Below are 27016 nucleotides of genomic sequence, written 5' to 3'. Positions count from 1 at the left end.
CTTTTCCCCTAGATTCAAACTTTGAACCATGCTTTGCTATATTTCAATCTGAAAATAAACTCTCATAGCTTCATTTTTCTCAATCTAGCCACTGCTTTCCAAATCGCAACTCTTTGCTCCTGGTAATAGTGGCACCCAACATTTATTGAGGACCTTACTATGTGTCAGGCACTAAGCCTACCTTCTAATTGCCTATTGCATATTTCTCCTCATGAGTTTACATGCCTATCATGACTTTACAACCAAATTCATTCTTCTTGACCTCACTGCCATTCTCCCTCATGACTCACTGGTTTCTGTCAATGGTATTTTGAAGCTCCCTTAGTGGAAACCTTGATATCATCACCTTCCACTTTAGCTTCTCATCTCACTCCCATATTCAATTAATTCACTAGTTCTCCCACTATGCTAATTGAAACACTGGAGGTTTGGAAACTAGAATAAGGTGCCAAAAATGACCTCTTCCCAATTTTCATGAAAAAATAAGGTAATATAATTTTTTTCCTACCATAAATTTCTCTTAAACCTTTTTCACCTGCTATTCCTGTCTGGTCTAAAATATAATATAAAGTAGTATCTGATTCAGGGGGGGAAAATGTAGTTAAATTTAGTATGTAAATATTTCATAGTATTTCAAAGAATACCATGACTTTTAGGTACTCCATCACCTAAACATGCTGGAGCACCCGTAAACCGATAATGTGCAACTCCTACTCCTGCTGTTGTTCTTTCCTGTGCAATATGAATCTTTTCCTATGAGGAAGTCAGACCAAGGTGGGAAAGGTCAGACCAATTTGCTCGAGAAAAGAGTAAGAAGTGGGCCATTAGAACACCCTCTAGATTTCTTCCTCCTTAATTCTAGGCTATGACTGCTTATCCTCCAGCACCAAAGAGAATAACCAACTTACAGGCAGAGCAGGAACAACTTTCAATGATCACATAATAACTGACTTTGTATTCTAGCCACAACAAGTGAGGCACCCCAGAATGCATCCTCCAGTTAAACCAGCACACCCTGGACTATCTTTCTCTGCTGATTATCAGTATTTACTCCAGAGGTGAAGTATAAAAACATCAACCTAAGAAATATAACCCAAATATAAGTATTTATAATCCCAAAGGGGATCTGCCAAAGCCACATGATATCAGGATTAGCATTTATTTGGAACCATCATAAACATTAATAGTGGGAGTTAAGTATGTGAGAAAACTACTGATTATACACTCTTTTAAAAACGAAACCCAGTCAACACCAAATTTCCATAGTGAGTTAAATATTCATCTAATTATTCAATATATATTAGCTGAGTACCTATGTGCCACATGCTGTGTAAGTCACTCAAAGTTTAATGGTGAGTGAGACTCTCATGATACCTGACTTTGTAGACAACACAAAGACAAGAACAGTAACTACCAAGGCTGGTGGGCAAAGCTCTTCCAGATGCTCAGAGGTTTCTCCAGAGCTCTATTTGAGCTAAAATCTGATGAATAATTAGAAGTTAACCAAGGGTATGTGCATGTGTGCTTACAGGTATGAGGTGAGAGATGCTATGGCTGAGGTTAGGGTCAGAAAGGAATGGAGAAGAGAATACACTCAGAGTCCCATAGATCTGGGCTCCAACCCACACCTGTGTGTTCTGGGCAAACAACATCTCTGACTTTAGTCACTTCATCTGTAAAAGGGGGTCATAACAATACTTACATGATTATGGTGAGGATTAAATAATACACTATCTCAAGTTATTAGCTCCCCACTTGTTAGCTCTGTGACCTTGGGCAACAGGAAATCTGTGTCTTTCTCATCTGCAAAGTGGGAGTCATAGCAGTACCTTCCCCACCAAGTTGTTAACAAGGGGGAACACACTTAAGTTGAAAGATTAATTGTGAATATTTAATAAAATAACAAATGTAAAGTACTTAGAGTAAGTACTTATATTCAAAAGAGTTCAATAAATGTTAGTTATTGTTTTTATATTAATAGGCAGAGCCAAGATCTCAAAGGGCCCTTGAAGCCATGTTAGGTGTACAAAGTTTAATATGGAAGCATGGGGAGCAACAGGATTTTTAAGCACCAAACTGATATGATCAGATTTGCCCTTTGGAAAGCTCTCTCGGATACTGTATAGAGATTGGACTTGAGAGAGGCAACAGTGGTACAAAGAACCCAGTCAGGAGGCATTACAACCATTAAGGTAAGAGAGGATGGTGGCATGGACCACGAGGACAGCAGTGGAGGAGACGAGTGTAGGAATCAACAAGACTTGATATATGAATTTAAGATGTGAGATGTCCCCAACATCTTACTGATCTTTTCCCTCGTTCCTACCCTGTATCCACCTACTAAAGCTTCATGAAGTTCCTTTAGTTCTCACTACTCACCACTCTGTAACTGACCCCCAAACTATAGCTTTAGCTCCCACCCATCTCATGAACTCCAGGTCCAAATTTCAACTGCCCCTGGAGCACTCCCCATGGTTAGTAACCTCACTCATCATAACCCAAATCAAACCAATGATCTCTGTCCCCAGAAAACCTCCTCAATTTCCCTATTTTCAGTGGTAGCTCTGCCACCTTTTTCCCCTCAGTCACTCAGACTACAATCCCTGGCGTCATTATTCAACTGATTGTGAAGATTTTCTAATACCAATACTACTCCTTGATACCTCTCATTGATACCTCTCACCAACTTAAAATGAAGGTACTGTGATGTAAAACAAAAGGAAATACCCAAATATCAGTCCTCATTACCTCTTTCTATTGTAACAAGTTAATTTGTCTACCTACCTTCAGTCACTTTGCCCTGTAATCCTGATTATACTCATGGATCATACACACATACACTTTAAAAGGTAGGGGGGGCTACCTAATCTCTTGAATTACTTTTAAAATTAGTTATATTGGTTATAATTACACAACACAAAGAGGAGTGAGAACAGAGACAAGAACAACTCTAATGCATTAGAGTACACTCAGGAATTTTAGTTTCTTTGTATATCATTAGTTCAAAATAGGAGAGTATCAGGCAGTGAGGGGGAAAAATAAAACAACCTATCTCAGTAGTGTAAATGTCTGCTGGTCACTGAGAATTCAACTGGGAACAATAAACATGAACCAGTTCTTCAGCCACAGATCTGAGAAGGGGATCTCTCACTCATGGGCACAAAGAACAGTGCCCATGGTAAACCATTCACCCCACTTGTGGCAAAAAGCAGCTCTAGATAGAGCTCGTCTTGCTCAATGGCAAATGGAAAATAAAAGACCTGTTAAAAATACTACAAATGGGAAAAACAGAACATCATCTCTTGGAAGAAGAACATATCTCTGAAAATGATTAAGAAATATGTTTCAGGAAACTGGCATCCTTAAATAGAATAGAAACAACATGACTTTTATAAAACAGGAACAGAAAGCTACAAAGGAGAATAAAAGGATAAAAACAAGTAAGAGCCTTAAATATATATATATATATATGGGAGAAAAAAGGCTGACTTCCAGGGAAAATAGAAGTACATGGCATTAGACACATTACCTATTACCTATGTGGTATTTTTGCCAAAATACTTAAACAAGAAATTAAGCATGAGGAAATATCGAGGCAAATCCTAAATGTGGGACATTCTATAAAGCAACTCATCTGGATTCTTTAAAAATTCAGTGTCAGAGACAAAAAAAAGACAGGGGAAGGGGTGTAGGGACAGAAGAATTGTATAGACGAAAGGGAACTAGAAACATGACAACTAAATGCAATATATGATCCCTAATTGAACTCAGGCTCAAAAATGAACAGTTGCAAAGGACATTATTAAACTGTGAAACTTAAACATGGATTGTTCGTTAGATATCACTCTATGAACATAAGATCTCTTGATGGTGATAAAAGTATTGTGGTTATATAGGAAAATGTATTTGTTCTTAGGAGATGTACACTAAAATACTACAAGATAAAATATCATGATGACCATAACTTGATACTGAATTATTCAGCCAAAAAAAGTAAAATAAATCTGTGTATATAATGAGAGGAGAGGGAGGATAGAAAGAGTATGAGGGTGGAGTGGGGGAAGGAGGGATTACCTATTCCTCATATTTTGGGAAACACAGATAAGAATTTCCCTATTCCCATTACTTACAAGTAATACTCAATTTTCCTAAATTCAATGTAGGGACTTTCCTTGCTTATCTAAAACTCTGTAAGCACTGAAAACTTTTTTGTACTAGAAAAACTACACCAATCTTTCAATAGTTTTTTTTCAATAGAGCCCTCTTTCTTTTTTATGAGGCCAGCATAACCTTAATACCAAAATGTGACAAGAACGTTACAAGGAAAATTATAGCCAAAATCTGTTATGAATACAGATGCAAACATAATAAAATATAAACAAACTGAATCCAGCAATATGTATAAAAAAGATAACCTTTAATGACCAAATGGGTTTATCCCAGGAATGCAAAGTTAGTTTAACACATTTAAAAATAAATGTAATCCACTACATTTATTTTTTGGGGGTGGTGGGGGACAGGCCGAGAAATCTCCTTCCAGAGCAGTGTCAGAGGAAACCAGCTAAAAGACAGTGGAAAAAGATCTTCAAAGTTCTGCAGGAAATTTTTTCAACTTAGAACCCTAATGAACATAAAAACTCTTGATGAAGTATGAGAAAGTAGACATTTTTCCAATATGCAAAAACTCAAATGAGCTGTTTCTTGAAGTCCACTGGTGTGACTGTCTTCTGTAAGAACCTGAATTTGTACTACAGCAAACAAATTAAAATGAAATTACACCAAGAAATCATGAAATAGGAGAGTGGTAAAGGGACATTCCAGGATTAAAACAATACAGCTGAATTTATACAAATCAGAACAGGAAAGCAGGAAGGAACCATCAGGAAAAAGGAAAAAAAAATAACCTTTATAAAACTACAAGTATGAGTTCAAGTTTGGAAAAGAATTAAAGATATGATGAAGCAAATAATGCAAGAGGGGAGATGGATTTAGAAACCCAGGGACAGGGAGAAAAAGAGAATACTATTTTAAAAAATCAAAATCCAGATATGGCTCTCTCTTTTCCAGCCTCAGGCACTTTCTGGGTTGTAGGCAGCAAAGCAGAAATGGCCAAGTCCAGAACTGCACCACACATAACCAGTTCCAAAATGACACAGAAATAGTATCCAGAGGGTCTAAAGAAGACAGAGACACATAACACTAAGACAAGGCCTTTGTCAAGTTCAAGGTCCTGAAAGGCATCAGTTCCAAACTTAGGAGACAAACTTATTTTGACACTGCCAGGGTATCAGGCTCTGCTGGCCAGAAGCACCAAGGCCAAAGTCAAAGCCAAGGCTCAGGCTCCCAAAGGTGAAGCCTGGAACTCTAATGAATATAAAAACTCTCAGTCAACTGTAAGAAAGTAGACATTTTTCAGACATACAAGAAACTCAAATGAGCCTCCACAAAGGCTGCAAAGTAGAGGTTTCTGTCTGCAACATGAGGATGGAAGTACTCATGTGATGCCCTGGGCAGCAATCTATACAGGGCTGGTCCCCCAGTGCTACCTTGTACAAATAAGTGCAAAACTAAATAAAATATATATCCAGATATGAAACAAAAAAAAATTTAGTATAATTTTTAATTTGTGGTGGATTATAAGAAAAAAAAGTTTAATGGCCCTGCTGTTAAGAACATTCTTCTTAAAATAGGATCATGAAAACCCATAGACCAATGGAACAGGCTAGAGAGCCCAGACATTAACCCAAGCATATATGGTCAATTAATATACAATAAAGGAGCCATGGACATACAATGGGGAAATGACATCCTCTTCAACAACTGGTGTTAGCAAAACTGGACAGCTACATGCAAGAGAATGAAACTGGATTATTGTCTAACCCCATACACAAATGTAAACTCAAAATGGATCAAAGACCTGAATTAAATCATGAAACCATAAAACTCTTAGAAGAACACATAGGCAAAAATCTCTTGAATATAAACATGAGCAACTTTTTCCTGAACTCATCCCCTCAGGCAAGAGAAACAAAAGCAAAAATGAACAAATGGGACTACATCATGCTAAAAAGCTTCTGCATGGCAAAGGACACCATCAGTAGAACAAAAAGGTATCCTACAGTATGGGAGAATACATTTGTAAATGACATATCCAACAAGGGGTTAACATCCAAAATATATAAAGAATTCACAGACCTCAACACCCAAAAAGCAAATAACCCATTAAAAAATGGACAGAAGATATGAACAGACACTTCTCCAAAGAAGAAATTCAGATGGCCAACAGCCACATGAAAAGATGCTCCACATCGCTAATTATTGGGGAAATGCAAATTAAAACCACAATGAGATATCACCTCACACCAGTTAGGATGGCCAACATAGAAAAGACTAGGAACAACAAATGCTGGCAAGGATGCAGAGAAAGAAGAACCCTCCTACACTGCAGGTGGGAATGTAAACTAGTTCAACCATTGTGGAAAACAATATGGAGGTTCCTCATAAAACTAAAAATAGAAATACCATTTGCCCCGGGAACTCCACTCCTAGGAATTTACCCAAAGAAAACAACTTTTCAGATTCAAAAAGACATATACACCCCTATGTTTATCGCAGCACTATTTACAGTAGCCAAGATAATGGAAGCAACCTAAGTGTCCATTAGTAGATGAATGGATAGGGAAGATGTAGTACATTTACACAGTGGAATACTATTCAGCCATAAGAAAGAAACAAATCCTACCATTTGCAACAACATGGATGGAGCTGGAGGATATTATGCTCAGTGAAGTAAGTCAGGCAGAGAAAGACAAATACCAAATGATTTCCCTCATTTGTGAAGTATAACAACAAAGCAAAACTGAAGGAACAAAATAACAGCAGACTCACAGACTCCAAGAAGGGACTAGTAGTTACCAAAGGGGAGGGGTGGGGGAGGGCAGGTGGGGAGGGAGGGAGAAGGGGATTGTGGGGTATTGTGACTGGTGCACATGGTGTGTGTGGGGTCACAGGTAAGACAGCATGGCTCAGAGAAGACAAATAGGGACTCTGTGGCATCTTACTACACTGATGGACAATGACTGCAATGGGGCATGGGGGGGACTCGATAATACAGGTGAATGTAGTAACCACATGGTTTTTCACATGAAAACTTCGTAAGAGTGTTTATCAATAATACCTTAATAAAAAAAAAAAATACTTCACTGATAAAGAATGGTAATCATCATATGAGTTTTCAGGGAGTCATAATTACCATAACAAAATAATAATTAAAAAGAATTTTTTGAAATATTACAAGAATTAACAAATGCAACACAGACATCAAGTAAGCAAATGCTGTTGAAAAAATGGTGCCATTAGACTTGCTTGACACAGGGTTGCAAAAATCCTCAATTTTTTAAAAACGTTGTATCTGCAAAGCACAATAAAGCAAAGACCAATCCACCTGCATCTATTACAGTACCATTTGTAATAACACTGGAAGCAACCTAAATGATTATTCAGTATGAGACTGTTGAATACCCCACAGTCCTTCTATCCAATGGACTACTCTGCTAAACCTACAGAGGATGAGAATGGTCTCTACATACTGCTACATGTGATCACTTTACAAAGTAAAAAATGAGAAAAGTAAAGGACAGAAAAGTGTACAGAGAATGTTACCATTTATCTGAAGGGCTGGTGAAAGGAGGTGTAAATATATATGTTCATTTTTTCTTAAATGAAAATTTTATAAAAACCAGCCACCGGTACAGGGTGATAAGGTAGGGATAGAAGTCAGACTTTTCTGAATGTATCTTTTGTAGATTTCTCTTTGAAACAATATAAGTATTTTAAGTAATTATAAAACAAAATTAGTAATTAAAAAGCAACCCAAAAGACTGAGAAAAAAAAACAACTATGTATTGAGTTGGTGACACAATCACAGGGAAAAAAGCTAGTGGTTCTAAAACAGTAATTTGCCTATACATTCCTAGTGGTATATACTCTAAGGACAAAAAAATTGCCAATTAAACAAAAAACTTTTCAGCAATCATATTGTTGGTGTTAATGCTGTTGAGTTGTGGGGATACTGTGAGACAAAGCAAAAAAGTATTCATGTTGGTGTCTTTGGAAATCAGGACTTTTGGTTAAGAGGGATAGGAGATTCAGATATGAGTGGTGAGACTGAATAAAAATGCTATAGTATTAACTGAAAATATCAATATGAACATGTGATGTAGTTTACCTTTAAAACATACAAACACACTGTGAAATAATGAGTCATAAGAAATACATATTTGGCCATTCATATAACCAAATACATACTTCCCAGGTATATTTGGGCTTCATCCACAGTTCCTAAAGATACTGCAAGAGTCTTCAAGGTAAAATGGGTATCTTGTCATGTTCAGGAGACTTTTGGACCCCACCCAAGGGCAGGGCTGGAGGTTGAATCAGCCAATGGCCAATGATTTAGTCAATGAAACCTTCACAAAAACCTGTGAGAAGAACTCACCATTCTCTTGGATCCTGCTCCTGTGTTAGAATTTCCATGCTTGGGGAACCAGCACGGTTCCACATGCCGAGCCAGGCCCCAAGCTTCACAAGGAGAGAAGCTCCTTTATTTGGGACCTTGCCCTATTTATCATCTGGCTGTTAACTTGTATTCTTCACAGTATCCTTTATTAAACTGGTAAACACAAGTGTTTTCCTGTTTTCCTGAATTCTGTGAGCCCCACCAGCAAATTAATTGAACCTAAGAGGGAGGTCATGGGAACCTCCACTCTGCAGCCAGTATGTCTGAAGCACAGGTTAACTGCCTGGGGCTTGCGACCTTAGGCTAGAGGTGAGGTGGAGAGCAATCTTGAAGGATGGAGCCCTTAACCTGGGGAATCTGGTGCTGTCTCTGGGCAGATAGCATCAGAATAGAGTTCTCAGACACCCTGCTGGTATTTGAGAATTGCTTGGTGTTGTGTTGGGGGTAAGACCTCCTTCCCCCACACACACATTGGAATTGGGTCCTTAGAGGAGTTATAATACTTATACTGCTGTATACTATTAGTTGTTTACTATTAGCTGTATACTATAATAGTTATACTGCTGTATACTATTATTGTTGTGTATGAGAAAAAATAACACACAACACACACTTCCTAGTTTGGACACCTGGAGAAGCCTACAAATAAAGACTGACCTAGTAGCAAAAACAAGGTCCTAAAACCCAGACTGTAATCTCTAATACCATTTCCCACCAAAAGAAAACAAACTACTTAGTGGAATACAGATCTGGAACAGGAAACATACTAGAGTCTGGAATACCCAGTCATACCAAAAGGCAAGGAAACTATTAAAAACTACTTGTCAAAAGGACTCTAGAAGTTAACTTGAAGAACCTCCCACAAGACAAAGATGAGACAAAGTCAACATCAATAAGATAACCCCAGTAGACTGAAATATAGCAAATAGATTTAAATCTATGTATTTAAAGTGACACTCAAAAAAAAAATCAGGAGGGAGCCAAGATGGCGGCGTGAGTAGAGCAGTGGAAATCTCCTCCCAAAAACACATAGAGCTATGAAAATATAACAAAGAAAAATCTTCCTAAAATAGAGACCACAGGACACGGGACAACATCCAGACCACATCCACACCTGCAAGAACCCAGTGCCTTGTGAAGGGGGTAAGATACAAGCCCCAGCCCGGCGGGACCCGAGCGCCCCTCCCCCCGGCTCCCGGCGGGTGGAGAGAAACTGGAGCAGTTTTTTTTTTTTGGAGAGCGCTTTTTGGAAGCCTTAGAGGGACGGGCCCCCGTTGCTGGGGAGGCAGGGTGGCGGGACCGGTGAGGAGGTGCCTGGGAACGGCGCCGGAGGACAAAGAATATCCCGCGTTTCTCCCTGCGAGACCTGGGGGCGGGTGCCTGAGACCAGTGCCTGAGGACGGAGGAGGTCGCGCGTTTTTCCCCTTTTTTTTTTTTTTTCTCTTTTTGGCAAGCGCTTTTTGGAAGCCTTGAAGGGACGGGGACCCCAGTGCTAGGGAGGCACGGTGGCGGGACTGGTGATCGGGTGGCTGGGACCGGCGCCTGAGGACAAAGAATATCCCCCGTTTTTCCCTGCGGGACCGGTGGGCGGGTGCCTGAGACCGGCACTTGAGGACAGAGGAAATCGCGCGTTTTTCCCCTTTTTTTTTTCTCTTTTCTGCGAGTGCTTTTTGGAAGCCTAAAAGGGACAGGGACCCCGGTGCTAGGGAGGCAGGGCGGCGGGACTGGTGAGCGGGTGCCTGGGACCGGCACCTGAGGACAAAGAATATCCCGCATTTTTCCCTGTGGGACCGGTGGGTGGGTGCCTGAGACCAGCACCTGAGGACGGAAGAAATCGCGCGTTTTTCCCCTTTTTTTTTCTCTCTTTTTGCCAAGTGCTTTTTGGAAGCCTTGAAGGGACAGGGACCCCGGTGCTAGGGAGGCAGGGCGGCAGGACTGGTGAGCGGGTGCGTGGGACCAGTGCCTGAGGACCAAGAATATTGAGCGTTCCTTCCCTGCGGGACCGGTGGGTGGGTGCTTTTTGGAAGCCTTGAAAGGACAGGGACCCTGGTGCTAGGGAGACAGGGCAGCAGGACCAGTGCGCGGGTGCCTGGGACCGGCACCTGAGGAAAAAAAAAAAAAAAAAATCGCGTGTTTTTTCTTTTTTTTTTCCTTTCTGTTCCCTCTCTCATTGTTGCTGTTGTTGTTTTGGTTTGGAGAGTGCTTTTTGGAAATCTTAAAGGGGCAGGACAGGTCACTTAGACCAGAAGCAGGGAATCTGGGGATCTCTGGGCACTCTAACCCCCTGGGCAGCAGGGAGCACAGAGGCCCCTTACGGAGATAAATAGTCTCCTGGCTGCTCCCCCTCTAACGGGGCTCCACCATTTTGGAGGAACAGCCCCAGCCAGGCCAAGCCCACAGCAACAGCGGAGATAAACCCCAAAGCAACTGGGCAGGAAGCAGAAGCCCTGTCTGCGCACAGCTGCCCAGCACAAGCCACTAGAGGTCGCTATTCTCCCAGGAAAAGGCTACAAACCAACAAGAAGGGAAGCTCTTCCAGCGGTCACTTGTACCAGCTCTGCAGACTATCTCTATCACCATGAAAAGGCAAAACTACAGGCAGACAAAGATCACAGAGACAACACCTGAGAAGGAGACAGACCTAACTAGTCCTCCTGAAAAAGAATTCAAAATAAAAATCATGAACATGCTGACAGAGATGCAGAAAAAAATGCAAGAGCAATGGGATGAGATGCAGAGAAAAATGCAAGAGCAGTGGGATGAGATGCAGAGAAAAATGCAAGAGCAGTGGGATGAAGTCCGGAAGGAGATCACAGATGTCAGGAAAGAGATCACAGAAGTGAAACAATCCCTGGAAGGATTTATAAGCAGAATGGATAAGATGCAAGAGGCCATTGAAGGAATAGAAGCCAGAGAACAGGAACGTATAGAAGCTGACATAGAGAGAGATAAAAGGATCTCCAGGAATGAAACAACACTAAGAGAAATATGTGACCAATACAAAAGGAAAAACATTCGTATTATAGGGATACCAGAAGAGGAAGAAAGAGGAAAAGGGATAGAAAGTGTCTTTGAAGAAATAATTGCTGAAAACTTCCCCAAACTGGGGGAGGAAATAATCGAACAGACCATGGAATTATACAGAACCCCCAACAGAAAGGATCCAAGGAGGACAACACCAAGACACATAATAATTAAAATGGCAAGGATCAAGGACAAGGAAAGAGTTTTAAAGGCAGCTAGAGAGAAAAAGGTCACCTATAAAGGAAAACCAATCAGGCTAACATCAGACTTCTCAACAGAAACCCTACAGGCCAGAAGAGAATGGCATGACATACTTAATGCAATGAAACAGAAGGGCCTTGAACCAAGGATACTGTATCCAGCACGACTATCATTTAAATATGATGGTGGGATCAAACAATTCCCAGATAAGCAAAAGCTGAGGGAATTTGCTTCCCACAAACCACCTCTACAGGGCATCCTACAGGGACTGCTCTAGATGGGAGCACCCCTAAAAAGAGCACAGAACAAAACACACAACATATGAAGAAGGGAGGAGGAGGAATAAGAAGGGAGAGAAGAAAAGACTCTCCAGACAGTGTATACAACAGCTCAATAAGCGAGCTAAGTTAGGCAGTAAGATACTAAAGAAGCTAACCTTGAACCTTTGGTAACCACGAATCTAAAGCCTGCAATGGCAATAAGTACATATCTTTCAATAGTCACCCTAAATGTAAATGGACTTAATGCACCAATCAAAAGACATAGAGTAATAGAATGGATAAAAAAGCAAGACCCATCTATATGCTGCTTACAAGAAACTCACCTTAAACCCAAAGATAAGCATAGACTAAAAGTCAAGGGATGGAAAAACATATTTCAGGCAAACAACAGTGAGAAGAAAGCAGGGGTTGCAGTACTAATATCAGACAAAATAGACTTCAAAACAAAGAAAGTAACAAGAGATAAAGAAGGCCACTACATAATGATAAAGGGCTTAGTCCAACAAGAGGATATAACCATTCTAAATATATATGCACCCAATACAGGAGCACCAGCATATGTGAAGCAAATACTAACAGAACTAAAGAGGGAAATAGACTGCAATGCATTCATTGTAGGAGACTTCAACACACCACTCACCCCAAAGGATAGATCCACCGGGCAGAAAATAAGTAAAGACACACAGGCACTGAACAACACACTAGAACAGATGGACCTAATAGACATCTATAGAACTTTACATCCAAAAGCAACAGGATATACATTCTTCTCAAGTGCACATGGAACATTCTCCAGAATAGACCACATACTAGCTCACAAAAAGAGCCTCAGTAAATTCCACAATATTGAAATTCTACCAACCAATTTTTCAGACCACAAAGGTATGAAAGTAGAAATAAATTCTACAAAGAAAACAAAAAGGCTCACAAACACATGGAGGCTTAACAACATGCTACTAAATAATCAATGGATCAATGAACAAATCAAAATAGAGATCAAGGAATATATAGAAACAAATGACAACAACAACACTAAGCCCCAACTTCTGTGGGATGCAGCGAAAGCAGTCTTAAGAGGAAAGTATATAGCAATCCAGGCACACTTGAAGAAGGAAGAACAATCCCAAATGAATAGTCTAACATCACAATTATTAAAACTGGAAAAAGAAGAACAAATGAGGCCTAAAGTCAGCAGAAGGAGGGACATAATAAAGATCAGAGAAGAAATAAACAAAATTGAGAAGAATAAAACAATAGCAAAAATCAACGAAACCAAGAGCTGGTTCTTTGAGAAAATAAACAAAATAGATAAGCCTCTAGCCCAACTTATTAAGAGAAAAAGAGAGTCAACACAAATCAACATAATCAGAAATGAGAATGGAAAAATCACGACAGACTCCACAGAAATACAAAGAATTATTAAAGACTACTATGAAAACCTATATGCCAACAAGCTGGAAAACCTAGAAGAAATGGACAACTTCCTAGAAAAATACAACCTCCCAAGACTGACCAAGGAAGAAACACAAAAGTTAAACAAACCAATTACAAGCAAAGAAATTGAAACAGTAATCAAAAAACTACCCAAGAACAAAACCCCGGGGCCGGACGGATTTACCTCGGAATTTTATCAGACACACAGAGAAGACATAATACCCATTCTCCTTAAAGTGTTCCACAAAATAGAAGAAGAGGGAATACTCCCAAACTCATTCTATGAAGCCAACATCACCCTAATACCAAAACCAGGCAAAGACCCCACCAAAAAAGAAAATTACAGACCAATATCCCTGATGAACGTAGATGCAAAAATACTCAATAAAATATTAGCAAACAGAATTCAACAGTATATCAAAAGGATCATACACCATGACCAAGTGGGGTTCATCCCAGGGATGCAAGGATGGTACAACATTCGAAAATCCATCAACATCATCCACCACATCAACAAAAAGAAAGACAAAAACCACATGATCATCTCCATAGATGCTGAAAAAGCATTTGACAAAATTCAACATCCATTCATGATAAAAACTCTCAGCAAAATGGGAATAGAGGGCAAGTACCTCAACATAATAAAGGCCATATATGATAAACCCACAGCCAGCATTATACTGAACAGCGAGAAGCTGAAAGCATTTCCACTGAGATCGGGAACCAGACAGGGATGCCCACTCTCCCCACTGTTATTTAACATAGTACTGGAGGTCCTAGCCACGGCAATCAGACAAAACAAAGAAATACAAGGAATCCAGATTGGTAAAGAAGAAGTTAAACTGTCACTATTTGCAGATGATATGATACTGTACATAAAAAACCCTAAAGACTCCACTCCAAAACTACTAGAACTGATATCGGAATACAGCAAAGTTGCAGGATACAAAATCAACACACAGAAATCTGTAGCTTTCCTATACACTAACAACGAATCAATAGAAAGAGAAATCAGGAAAACAATTCCATTCACCATTGCATCAAAAAGAATAAAATACCTAGGAATAAACCTAACCAAGGAAGTGAAAGACTTATACTCTGAAAACTACAAGTCACTCTTAAGAGAAATTAAAGGGGACACTAATAAATGGAAACTCATCCCATGCTCATGGCTAGGAAGAATTAATATCGTCAAAATGGCCATCCTGCCGAAAGCAATATACAAATTTGATGCAATCCCTCTCAAATTACCAGCAACATTCTTCAATGAATTGGAACAAATAATTCAAAAATTCATATGGAAACACCAAAGACCCCGAATAGCCAAAGCAATCCTGAAAAAGAAGAATAAAGTAGGGGGGATCTCACTCCCCAACTTCAAGCTCTACTACAAAGCCATAGTAATCAAGACAATATGGTACTGGCACAAGAACAGAGCCACAGACCAGTGGAACAGATTAGAGACCCCAGAAATTAACCCAAACATATATGGTCAATTAATATTTGATAAAGGAGCCATGGACATACAATGGCAAAATGACAGTCTCTTCAACAGATGGTGCTGGCAAAACTGGACAGCTACATGTAGGAGAATGAAACTGGACCATTGTCTAACCCCATATACAAAGGTAAACTCAAAATGGATCAAAGACCTGAATGTAAGTCACGAAACCATTAAACTCTTGGAAAAAAACATAGGCAAAAACCTCTTAGACATAAACATGAGTGATCTCTTCTTGAACATATCTCCCCGGGCAAGGAAAACAACAGCAAAAATGAGCAAGTGGGACTACATTAAGCTGAAAAGCTTCTGTACAGCGAAAGACACCATCAATAGAACAAAAAGGAACCCTACAGTATGGGAGAATATATTTGAAAATGACAGATCTGATAAAGGCTTGACGTCCAGAATATATAAAGAGCTCACACGCCTCAACAAACAAAAAACAAATAACCCAATTAAAAAATGGGCAGAGGAACTGAACAGAAAGTTCTCCAAAAAAGAAATACAGATGGCCAAGAGACACATGAAAAGATGCTCCACATCGCTAATTATCAGAGAAATGCAAATTAAAACTACAATGAGGTATCACCTCACACCAGTAAGGATAGCTGCCATCCAAAAGACAAACAACAACAAATGTTGGCGAGGCTGTGGAGAAAGGGGAACCCTCCTACACTGCTGGTGGGAATGTAAATTAGTTCAACCATTGTGGAAAGCAGTATGGAGGTGCATCAAAATGCTCAAAACAGACCTACCATTTGACCCAGGAATTCCACTCCTAGGAATTTACCCTAAGAACGCAGCAATCAAGTTTGAGAAAGACAGATGCACTCCTATGTTTATCGCAGCACTATTTACAATAGCCAAGAATTGGAAGCAACCTAAATGTCCATCTGTAGATGAATGGATAAAGAAGATGTGGTACATATACACAATGGAATACTACTCAGCCATAAGAAGTGGAAAAATCCAACCATTTGCAGCAACATGGATGGAGCTGGAGAGTATTATGCTCAGTGAAATAAGCCAAGCGGAGAAAGAGAAATACCAAATGATTTCACTCATCTGAGGAGTATAGGAACAAAGGAAAAACTGAAGGAACAAAACAGCAGCAGAATTACAGAACCCAAAAATGGACTAACAGGTACCAAAGGGAAAGGAACTGGGGAGGATGGGTGGGCAGGGAGGGATAAGGGGGGGGAAGAAGAAGGGAGGTATTAAGATTAGCATGCATGGGGGGGAGGGAGAAAGGGGAGGGTGGGCTGCACAACACAGAGAGGACAAGTAGTGACTCTACAACATTTTGCTAAGCTGATGGACAGTAACCGTAATGTGGTTGTTAGGGGGGACCTGATATAGGGGAGAGCATAGTAAACATAGTATTCTTCAGGTAAGTGTAGATTAAAAATTTAAAAAAAAAAAAAAAAAAAAAGAAAGAAAGAAAGAAAAGGGGGATTACTCCTTAACAGGATAAAACTATTGGTAAATCAAAGATCAACGCATGCTTTAAATATCCTTAATGTTGATCACTTAAAGGGTGTCAGATGATCAGCTATGGAGGTACTCTTTTCTGATAATATTCCTTTCTCTTAATTAAAAAAAAAAAAAAAAAAGCAGTTACTGTGTGCTGACCTCCAATGAGTTCTGCACAGTGGTATAGAGGGCATGTCAAAGTGTGGGCAAAGGGTCTGTTTGTCTCTACGCAGAAGATCAAGGCCTAGCTTGGATACCCAGAAAATGAACTAAGATACGATATGAGGAGGAGCTTCCGGCATCAGCACTCTCTGGAGGACTCGTGCCGGGGGATGATCATCAAAAAGCCTCCACAGGGATCCGGACGATGCTGCGGTTGTGGCTGCATCCAGCCCACCGTCTCCTGGACTTGCCATAAGAAGGAGGAGGGAGATGTCTAGGCTGGCATGTGCATACAGTGAGACAACGAATTTGACTGGATCTGTACTGTTGGAACTCAACCAGGAGTTGGGAGGGGTGCAAGTTGTAGCACCCCAAAATCTCATGACTATAGACTATCTATGGTTAAAAGAACATATGGGATGTGAACAGATCCCAGAAATGGGCTGCTTTAATTTGTCTGATGGTTCAAGTACAGTCGGAAAATATCCATCATATCATAGATAAATTTTCACAAATGCCTAGGGTGCCTAAATGGTTTTCTTGGCTTCACTGGAGATGGCTGGTAATTATAGATTTGCTTTGTTTATGTCACCGTATTCCTATTATGTCAATATGTGTGTGCAAATTAGTTAGTAGTTTAAAACCTATACATACTTAAGGTACTATACAAGAAGATATGTCAAAGAAATAATCAATCCTCCCAAGTTTCCTTCATATGCTACATCTATAGCTTTTCTTCTTCCTTCCTAATTACAAACTTTAAATAGAATTCGTGCCTCATATCGAATTTACCGAGTATCATAATTCCTCCAGGTGGTAAAGATACCTCGAGACAAGTGCTGGGCATAGAAGCCACAGGGCATAAATCTGCAAAGAAGTAAAAAGCTAACCTTTGCAAACAATATGGCTTCTCTCTCACTTACCAACTTTACATTTCCCTGTATGGCCCCGGAAGATGACTGGTTAGCCAGAGACGGGTAAGATTCCTCAAGGGAGGAACAACCTAAGACAGGCACAGTCGCAGGGGGGCCATCAGGTGAGAATTTGGGGGTCAACAGAGGTGAGGCTCAGAACCTCACCCCCCCTGCTTTGAGAGAAATCTTCTGCATCCGTGGATGTCTTGCTGCCCTTGTCTAGCCTGGATTAATACTTAGTCCATAGGCACACACCTGATCATCTGATCATCTACATTTGCCTTCTTACAGCACTAAACTATGTTTTCTACCTTTATCTTGCATCTACCTACCACTTCAGCATTTTATTAAAAATAAAAATAATAATAATAATAGGAGAAATGTGGGATCAACATATAAATCAAGTACAAAAATCAAATGAATATTCATATTTGACCTGATGGTTTATAGGTCATATTGCATGATCAAAACCGAAAGTTTCTGTGATGACTGCCCTTGTACTGTTCACCATGTAAGAATTTATTCACTCTGTAAGAATTCGTTCACCATGTAAGAACTTGTTCGTTATGCTTCAGAAGATTGGAGACTGACGAGAATTAGGCTTGAGATGGATTAATGATTGTACATTGAGCATTGACCCCCCTATACTGAATTTTATTGTTGTTAACAACCATTTGATCAATAAATATGAGAGATGCCCTCTCAAAAAAAAAAAAAAAAAAAAAAAAAAAAAAAAATCAGTCACCTTTGGAAAAAACAAATAAGGAGAATCAAGTATTTATCCTGCCTTTCCTACATAAACTGTACCTCAGGGTAACCAACTAGCCAATATGGGCAAGTTTTTCTTTATAGAAGTATTCTAGCTAATATGAATAAATTACTTAAACAAAAATATATACAGCCCCTAATAAATTAATGGATCAAAGAGATAACCAGACATAATGTGCCTCCTGATGGAGGTACACCTTCTAAGTATTCTTGCCAAGAACATGAACTTGAATCTGATCAAGTCACTAAATCTAACCATCAATTTGTAGGAAATGAAGGGAACAGAATGTGTTAAACAAGATGCAAGGAAAATTACATGGGATAAATAGCCCACTTCTTCAATAAATAAACTGCAAGGGGGAAAAAAGAGGTTTATGAGATACATATCAACCAACTGCAATGTATGGTATTAATTCAAACAATCAACTGTTTAGGAAAAAAACTGAAAAACCAGAAAACTGAACACTTACTGGATATTTGATGATATAAAAGAATTTTCTTTAGTTGTGATATTATTATGTTTTCTTAAAAGGATGCCTGTTTTTTAGAGACACATGGAAATATTTAAAGATGAAATATGACTTCTGGGATTTGTTTCAAAATAATCTAAGACAACAGAGTGGGGGAGGGAGTGATGGTCAGTTATCTATAAATGAAACTAAGTAAGCCATAATCTAATAAAGTGTTGAAACCAAGTGACGGGCGTTAGGGGGTTCATTATACTATTCTCTCTACATTTACAGGTTTTTTAATTTCTTATAAAAGAAAAAAGTTAAGTAACAATTTTAAGCACCCAGGAAAGAGAATGAAAACTTATGTTAAAAAGACTAGAAATGAACAGTGGTATCAACTAAACATAGATAAATATAAATGGTATAAGTCTTTTATGAAACTGAATAAAATTTTTTAATATTACTGGTGGGAGAGGAGCACAAAATGTTCTTAAATATTATTGTAATTATTTGCAATTATTGCATCATAACTATGTTCATCTTCTCTCTCTTAGCAGACTTTCAGTTTCTTTCCTCCCTACATCAAGAGGAATAGTGTTTTCAATTTATCAGGATCACAATCTTTCAAATAAATTTGATAAAATATATAATGCATCATCCTAACATACAGTGAAGAAACAAATACTTATTCTATGTCTTCAAAAAAAAGTATGAATGAATAAATAAATAAAGGAACACTTGCTTTCTTTTGACTTTTTTTTAACTCCAGGTTGTTCAGACAAGTGTACCCCATCCTCTCCAAGCAGTATTAGTGATAGCTGCCATTTACTAAACGGTCATTTCTCTGCTGAGGGCTAGACACAAGATCACTTTTAATCCTCACAACAACCTACAAGTGAATTTATTAGCTTCCTTTTATAAATAAGAAAACTCAGAAATTTAGGATTCAGGTGAGGATTGTGTGTGATTCTGGGGACTCAAACCTGAGTGTCTCCAAGGCCTAGGTCCCCAGTTGCTCCTCTCAGGCCCTGGAGTACAAGAACGGTTGGCTTGGAGTCAAACAGCGTCTGTCTCTAGATTGGTTTCCTCCCTCCTACTTATTCATACAGCCTAGGCAAGATCAATGCAACATCTCTAAAACCTTTCCTATGGCAAAGTGAGTTCAAAAGTTTATTTTGTCTCTGTACATCTAACATGGACAGGTTTCCTCTCAGCAACTTGGCTCAGCCCACTTTAAGTCGCCCTCACCTAACAAAGCACACACACTCACTATGGAGCCCTTAAAGATTTCCTCCTTTCTCACTGCAGACTAAAATGCCTTCTCCCAATTACAACTTTTCACTTTTCCTCAGAAAAGCAAACACATATATAACCAAGTCCTCAATTTCCAAACACTTCCTTATAATACAACTTCGCTAACCTTGGCAAGTCATATTTGATTCTTCTCTTGCCCTTACATGTAATTTATCACCAATCTCATCAATTCTACCTAATTTCTCAAATCTGTCCTTTTTCTTTCAACAACCAAAATCTTACTTAGAACCTTATCTTCTGCAGTATAAGCTATAACACACTTCTTCAAACCAGTAGTGTCCAATTTTCCTTCCTATCAGTAAAAACTGTGAATATACATCCATGTATATAGTTTTTATAAATTATAAGAATGCCTTACAAGACTAATATACACATTAGAACACACAAAAACAAATTTTGAAGGTTGGTATAAAAACAAATACAAGTTCTAACATATCATTTTCACATTCCAGTAGTTCATCTTTCACAAGCCAGGGATATCACTGTTCAAACTATTGCTGCCTGAATAATCTTCCTAAAAACCCAAATCTGATTATATTACATTCCCAATGCAATCTTTCAAAGGCATCAGGTCCCAGTGGCACAAGCCTACTCTATGAACTTCAATTCCTATAATCTTTATCCATATATCCTGTATTTTGGCTCTACCTGTTACATCCCTACATCTTTTGCACACAGTTCCCTCCACCTGGAATTTTCTTATTATCCTTGACAGCTACTAACTTATTAACAACAGCAGCTCTAAGACAAAAACACATTCCAAATACCATAACCAATTTACAAATGAACCTTTGGAATATAACCTATCTTTTCTATAGAACTTACATATTTTGTATATACCTTTTGTTACTTCCTTTATTTGGCTCCTTTTCAAGTCCTAAATACTTGGAGAGAATGGGTATGGATTCCAATAAAAGTAGAGGAGGCCATCTTTGTTTTGGCTGGTTTGGTTTATTTTTCTTCCTTGTTTATCTTTCCATTTCCCAACAAAATCCTTTGAAGCAAAAAGGATATTGCACATCCAGAGATTAGTTCTCCCTAGGGCCAGGAAAAAGGTTGAACCTTTGTAATCCACAATCAGAATTCCAGCCAGGAGCTTACACACAGATTTAACAGCCTGAATAAAAACATTTTCCTACAGCACTACTCCAGGTTTCACCTTCCCTTTTCAATCTTCCTGTCTGCTGTGCATCCCCTCCAAGCTGGCTGCAATGGCTAAGCTTAGAATATGGAGCAGCACCAATACATTTTCCAGAAAAGTCATGACAATTCAGGTTACTGATTCTGGAGCTCAGTCTCCAACAAGACTTTTATTCCACCACCCAAGTCTTTGTACTGCCTCCTGTGGGGACTGGGTGGGAAGCACTATGGTAGAGAGAGGAAAGAGAAGAGGCATTAGTGGGAGAAGCCCTACAGAGGAAGTCACATTTCAACTCCTAGCCTTATCCCACAGTAGGGAAATATGTCAGTTGTGCTATATAACAGGCCTCAAGCAGCAAGCCTGTGGTGCCCTTTGGCAATGGAATCCCTTAACAGGCAGTCCATGAAAAGGCTGGAGCAGCGCTATCCTAAGAGGTCAAGGCTAATTCTCTGCACCAGAAAACAGTGAGATGGGTATATAACCACTTCCAATTCCTGTAACTTCCACTGTTTCTTCCTCTGGGTATCCCTCCTTCCTTTTCCAAACTTCACCTTTCTTTCAGTTCAAGTTTCAACCTCTTCTAAGAAACCTCTCTGCCTACTCTGATCTTTCCTTTTCTACACAACATATTTGGGCCAAATCAAAACCACAATGAGATACCACTTTATACAAAGTGTTGCAATTGCTCTGGGCAACAGTTTAACAAGTCCTGCAACAGAGTTGCCACATGATCCAGCAATTCCACTCCTAGGTATGTATCCAAGAGAAATTAAACAAAATGTTCATAGCAACCTTGTAACAGTGAAAAAACAATGAAAACAACCCAAATACCTAACTACAGATGAATGGATGAATAAAAGTGGTCTATCCATACAATGAAATATTACTCAGCAATAAAACGTAATGAAATACTCATATATGTATATGATAAACTTTGGAATTATTCTGTTAAGCGAAAGACATAGGATTATATATATTATGATTCCATTTACATGAAAGGCCCAAAATAGAAAAATCTACAGCAGCTGTAAGTAGATTACTGATTCCTTTGGGCAAGGGTCTGTGGAAGACTGGGGAGTGACTGCTAATGGGTATGGGGTTTTTTCCTGAGGTGAGGAAAATGTTTTGGAATTGGATAGCAGTATCGATCACATTTTTGTGAGTATACTAAAAGCCATTTACCTATACTCTAAAAAAATGTAATTTTACAGATACAAAGTTTGATGTGAATTACATCTTAAAGTTGTGTTCAGATTACCACAGCCTTCGAGTCCCTGCTCGGGCCCCAGTCTCTTTCTCTGACCTTACCTCAAGCCTCTCTGCTGTCAATTATGACTCAAATCCACTGGCCTTCTATCTGATCCTGAAATACACAGCTAGGGTGTTCTTACCTCAGAGCCCTTGTATGTGTTCTACTCTCTGCCAAGAATGAGGAGCCTTGCCCAGTCTCCAAGTGACTAATGCCTTCTCATCCTTTAAGTCTCAGCTCAAATGTCAGCTCTACAATAAGCCTTCTTCACCACTCTAAAATACGACAGCTGCTCCCCTCATTCTCTCAGCATCGGTTTGTTTCCCTTAAAGCACATCCACATAGCTTTCACAAGAACTGATTCGCTTTTTCTCAGTCTGCCAGGCCCCCGGACTGTAAGCTCCATGAAAGTAGGAATGAATATGTGTGTTCTATTCACCATGAAAATTCATGTCTACATAATTCCTGGCATTTAAGTGCCTAATAAACGGTAGTTAGTATTTTTATTTCCCTAATACGCCACATCTTCACACCTACTGCTCACTCTATTAAGACTACTATCACTGCCACCATCATCACGATTGCCACTGCGATCCCCACAGCCTCTACTCCCTCTACCACTACTCTACCCCTTTCAAACTTATTCATTTCTCCTGTGTCAACTAAAACATCGCCTTTGTAATGAAGCTTTCCTTCCTTGAGCCCTCCTTGGAAGACAGTCTTTCCTTCATTTGTTCACCTACTCATCACTGGCTGCATCTCCACCATAGCAATAACCTTACTGTACTAGACTCAGTTTTTTTTGGTGGGGAGAGGCCCTGGAGGGAGTTGGTTTTCTTTTGCATTTCTGTCTCATTACTACTTGGGAAAGCCTTAAAGCGAAGAAAAATCTTTTCATTTTTGTGTCCCTTGTATTCAGCACACTAACAGATATGTAACATAGTACTACTACTAATTATGGTAACAATAATGACTAGCATTTACTGAGTGCTTAATATGTTCTTCACACTCTCCTTAGTTCAATGGTAAATAAGTGAATGACTACATTTCTTGGTCACAGTCTGACAGGGACAGAAGACAGGTATACAGGCTAATGCAGAATGACCACCACCACAAGGCCAAATCAGCCACCCTGTCCTGTCCCTATGCCTTCAAATCTTAGCTTTTCTCCAAATCGATAAATGTCAGGTTTCTTCAATCTCACTTAGAACACTTCCTTTCATTACTTACAATCCATTTCCTGCCCTTGGTGCCTGGAAACAATTTCTAGAATGTCACCACAAGCAATATTAAACTGCCACACAGTTTCCTGCTGTGTGTCTGCATTATCAGTTAAATTGCTTCATATTAACCACATTCTAGTCTGCTGGGATCACTTAAACCCTAAATAAGATTTAAACATACCTGTCCAAGATTGCCAGCTACAATGACTCCTTGTAGCCCTCTAGATAAATGTCTACTCAGGCTTAAGGTTTAGGAGCTTTCCAGGGTGCTACTTGCATAGCGGTGACTTTTTCTTTCCTTTGTCAAGTAGATGTTTGGTTTGAGGCAAGACAATGTTCCTTTATTAAAATGAACATGAAGTAAATACCCTTTAGGAAAAAAAAATAGGAACAACCGTCCACCTCAAAAGTTTAAAAACTTGTAAAAAAAAAAAAACACCTTAATTCAGATCCTAACACACTTCTTAAATGCATTTCATAAACTTTTCCTAAACACCTTTGTGTGTCAGGTACTGGGTTTGACACAGGGACTCGAAGACAAGACAGTGTCTGCTCTTAAGAAGTTTATGTCTGGCTTAGAATGGGAGTCAAGGAACTGCATTTAGTGTTATGAGTGATCAACACAAGGAGCCACAGAAACAAAGAGAGAGCTGGCCTAGACTGGGGAGAGAATGAACAGAAGAGGGGTACCTGGCCTGGCTGGGGCAGAGTTGGGGAGTGGGGAATTGACACCAGGACAGGCTTCCTGGAGATAGCACCTGATCTTTGGCCTATAAACTCCCTATCTCTCATTTTTAAAACGTGGTTAAAAGTACCTACATCACTGGACAGTTGTTACGATTTGATGAAATGGTTTACATAAAGCATTACCACTGTGGCTGACACAAAGATTGTACTCAACCAGCCTTAGCTTGGAAGGAAAGTCTGATCAGGCACTAAACTCAACACCTGTGCACTTAGTCACTCAACTGCTTTATTACTGATCATACAACAGACACCAACTTGCCAATTACAGAGAGTATGTTTTTAATCGCTTATTTTTTTAAGGAGAGAATGTTAAGTACTGCTCTTCATTCACATTAACAGTCTAATTCCTTGATCATCAAAACTTTCTTCTCTATTACTTGAAACGTATTGTATAAAGTTTCATAGTCAGTAGACAAAAGAGCTGGAATTGGAACCCAGATCTTATTCCACCTCATTCAGCCTGACTGGGCCACACAGCCATCAGAGATAAGCAAGAGAAAATACTGGCAGCCAAGCAGAGGGGCCCCACAGTGCTCCCTGTCCCCAGCACCCAAGACAACTGAGCCTGCACACTTAGATTTCAACTCAGCCCGCTCAACACCTAATATTGCTCTTCCCTGTCAGGGTAGAACGGTCAGTAGTGATCAAAGCTGTTTCCTCCAACAACTAAGGCAGCACTTAAGCAGATGGTTTCCATGCCACCTGTGTGTCCCCATTACTATGTGCAGACAGAAGTTGCTTAGGCAACAGTCACCATAAATCACTTCTCATAACTTTTCCCTTCATATTCTTTCAGTCTCACCACAAGTAAAGCTAACATATTTCCAAGCCTAAGTTTTTATCACAGAGCAGTCTAGTTTTAAGATCAACAAGGCTATTCTTTATACTAAGTTCATGCTTATTTCATGCCTTACTGAGTTCTTTTGCCCAAGTGCTCAGATATTACAGTGATAGTTTCCACAAAACACACTTGAGGAATGTATTTGTCTACCTGTGACCTTCGAGAGCAAGACAGAGACCTGATGATGACTAAGCACCTGAACTTCTACTTGGATTTTCATGCTAGTTCTGACACTGCCTGCCTCACGTAAGGCAAATTTCTGAACTTCTTGGTAACAAGAGGTAAGCATCCTCACAATCATACTCTGTGACGCTAAGGTGGCTTCTGGAAAGTGTTTCTAAGTGCTACTGAAATCCAAGCTTACAACTCTTACTTGGAAACATGAGCTATACTTCGAGTGCTTCTTTAATCCCACTGACTCAGGAACTCTGTCTTTTTACTTCCCAAGCCTCTTAAACTCTTGTTTGGAGCATGCTTCTAACTTTTTCACCTCATTTCCACAAAAATCAAGAAATAATGGTGTACTCATCCAACCCTTCCATGTTCATTATAATAATAGGCAAACTTTTCTAGTTTCATCTAGTGGATGTCTCAGGACTGGGGCAGTATGTATTAACCACATTTTGCAAGTGGGAAGCCTAAGCCAGTCAGGAGACTATAAGGCTGGGCAAGGGTCACACTGAATGGGCATGAAATGCAATTATTTGAATAATTATTAGAGTTTGCCCTCAAGGCCCCTTCCCTTTCAAACTTCCCTAGCATAATTCTCAGAATGCTAAAATAAACACATTCCACAGACTTTATTGTAATCCGGTTTAAAAATGTCCTGTGAAGGCTGTTTAAGGAAAAGCCTATGCTGTCGACTTTGTTTTTAAGTGTCCTCAAACAATTCTATTACTCATAGAGAAAAAGTGAACATTTGTTAGTGATTAGAGATAAGGCATCTCATGTTCTGAAGCTGAGGAAGGGAGAGGCCAAAAGAGGTCCTGGCTGGGAGGGGAGATAGAGTCCAACGCAACACACCCAAATTGGACTGCATAAAAGTTGCACTTTCCAAAGTCAACTTCTAGCTCTAGAAGGAGGACAACTATGTTTCAATAGGTTTTGAAGTTAGATGTATTAACAATTTCCCCGAGGAAAACTAACCCCACACAGGGGACTCCAGGTGAATGAATGAGAGAATCTGCCAGATTGGATTACAAAGCCTTTCCAACAATTATCAAGATCAGGTGCTCTATTACATGCCAGAGATGTCTTCCTTCACAGCCTTTGGCCCTTGCAGTGCGGAGCCTTTCAGAGATAAGCCGGGAAAACTGGAGGAGAAATGAGCCTTCCTCCCCAGGCCATCCAGACCTTAAGGCCATGAGCAGCCCCTCCCTCTGGAACCTCACGCGACTTTCATAGGGGTCGCAAACCTTAAGTAGGCAGGCTGCAACCTTTCAGAACCTGCCCAACACGCAGGGGAGCCCCAAACACAACCAACTGGGGACCCACTTCCGGAGATTTCTCACCCTCCCCCCAACAGTTATGTGACCATTTTCAGAGGCTCTCTGTAACCCCGGTGAGAAGGCCACCTAGTAATCTTGGCTGCTCCCGCCCTCAGGTGAGGAGGGGACACCTGCCCGCCGGCGCCCTTCCACCTCACGCGCACCCCGCCCCCGCGCCTGCCTGGATTGCCATGGCAACCGTCCCCCTCCGCGCGTGACGCCGGCACGCGGGGGCACCCCTCAGGTCCCGGCAACAAGTCCCCCGCGCAGCCCGCGGCCTGCA

General features: G+C 40.0%; 1 protein-coding gene across 11 annotated transcripts in view; it reads right to left on the bottom strand.

Moving 5' to 3' along the window:
- The window catches only part of DENND1A (DENN domain containing 1A), a 538445-nt gene that overhangs the window by 511121 nt on the left and 308 nt on the right, over positions 1-27016 (bottom strand). Inside the window, exon 1 of one of the 11 annotated variants that reach the window (XM_073224740.1) lies at positions 20886-26976. The exons of 9 other annotated variants lie outside the window; for them this stretch is intronic. The gene's annotated coding sequence lies outside the window, so the exon portion shown is untranslated. Of the gene's footprint in view, positions 1-20885; positions 26977-27016 lie in introns of those variants that run through there. One more of the 11 variants, XM_073224764.1, reaches the window with a different exon arrangement.

The sequence above is a fragment of the Manis javanica genome, chromosome 2, assembly GCF_040802235.1.
Source record: "Manis javanica isolate MJ-LG chromosome 2, MJ_LKY, whole genome shotgun sequence".
Lineage (NCBI taxonomy): Eukaryota > Metazoa > Chordata > Mammalia > Pholidota > Manidae > Manis > Manis javanica.
This window is presented reverse-complemented; position numbering and strand designations above follow the sequence as displayed.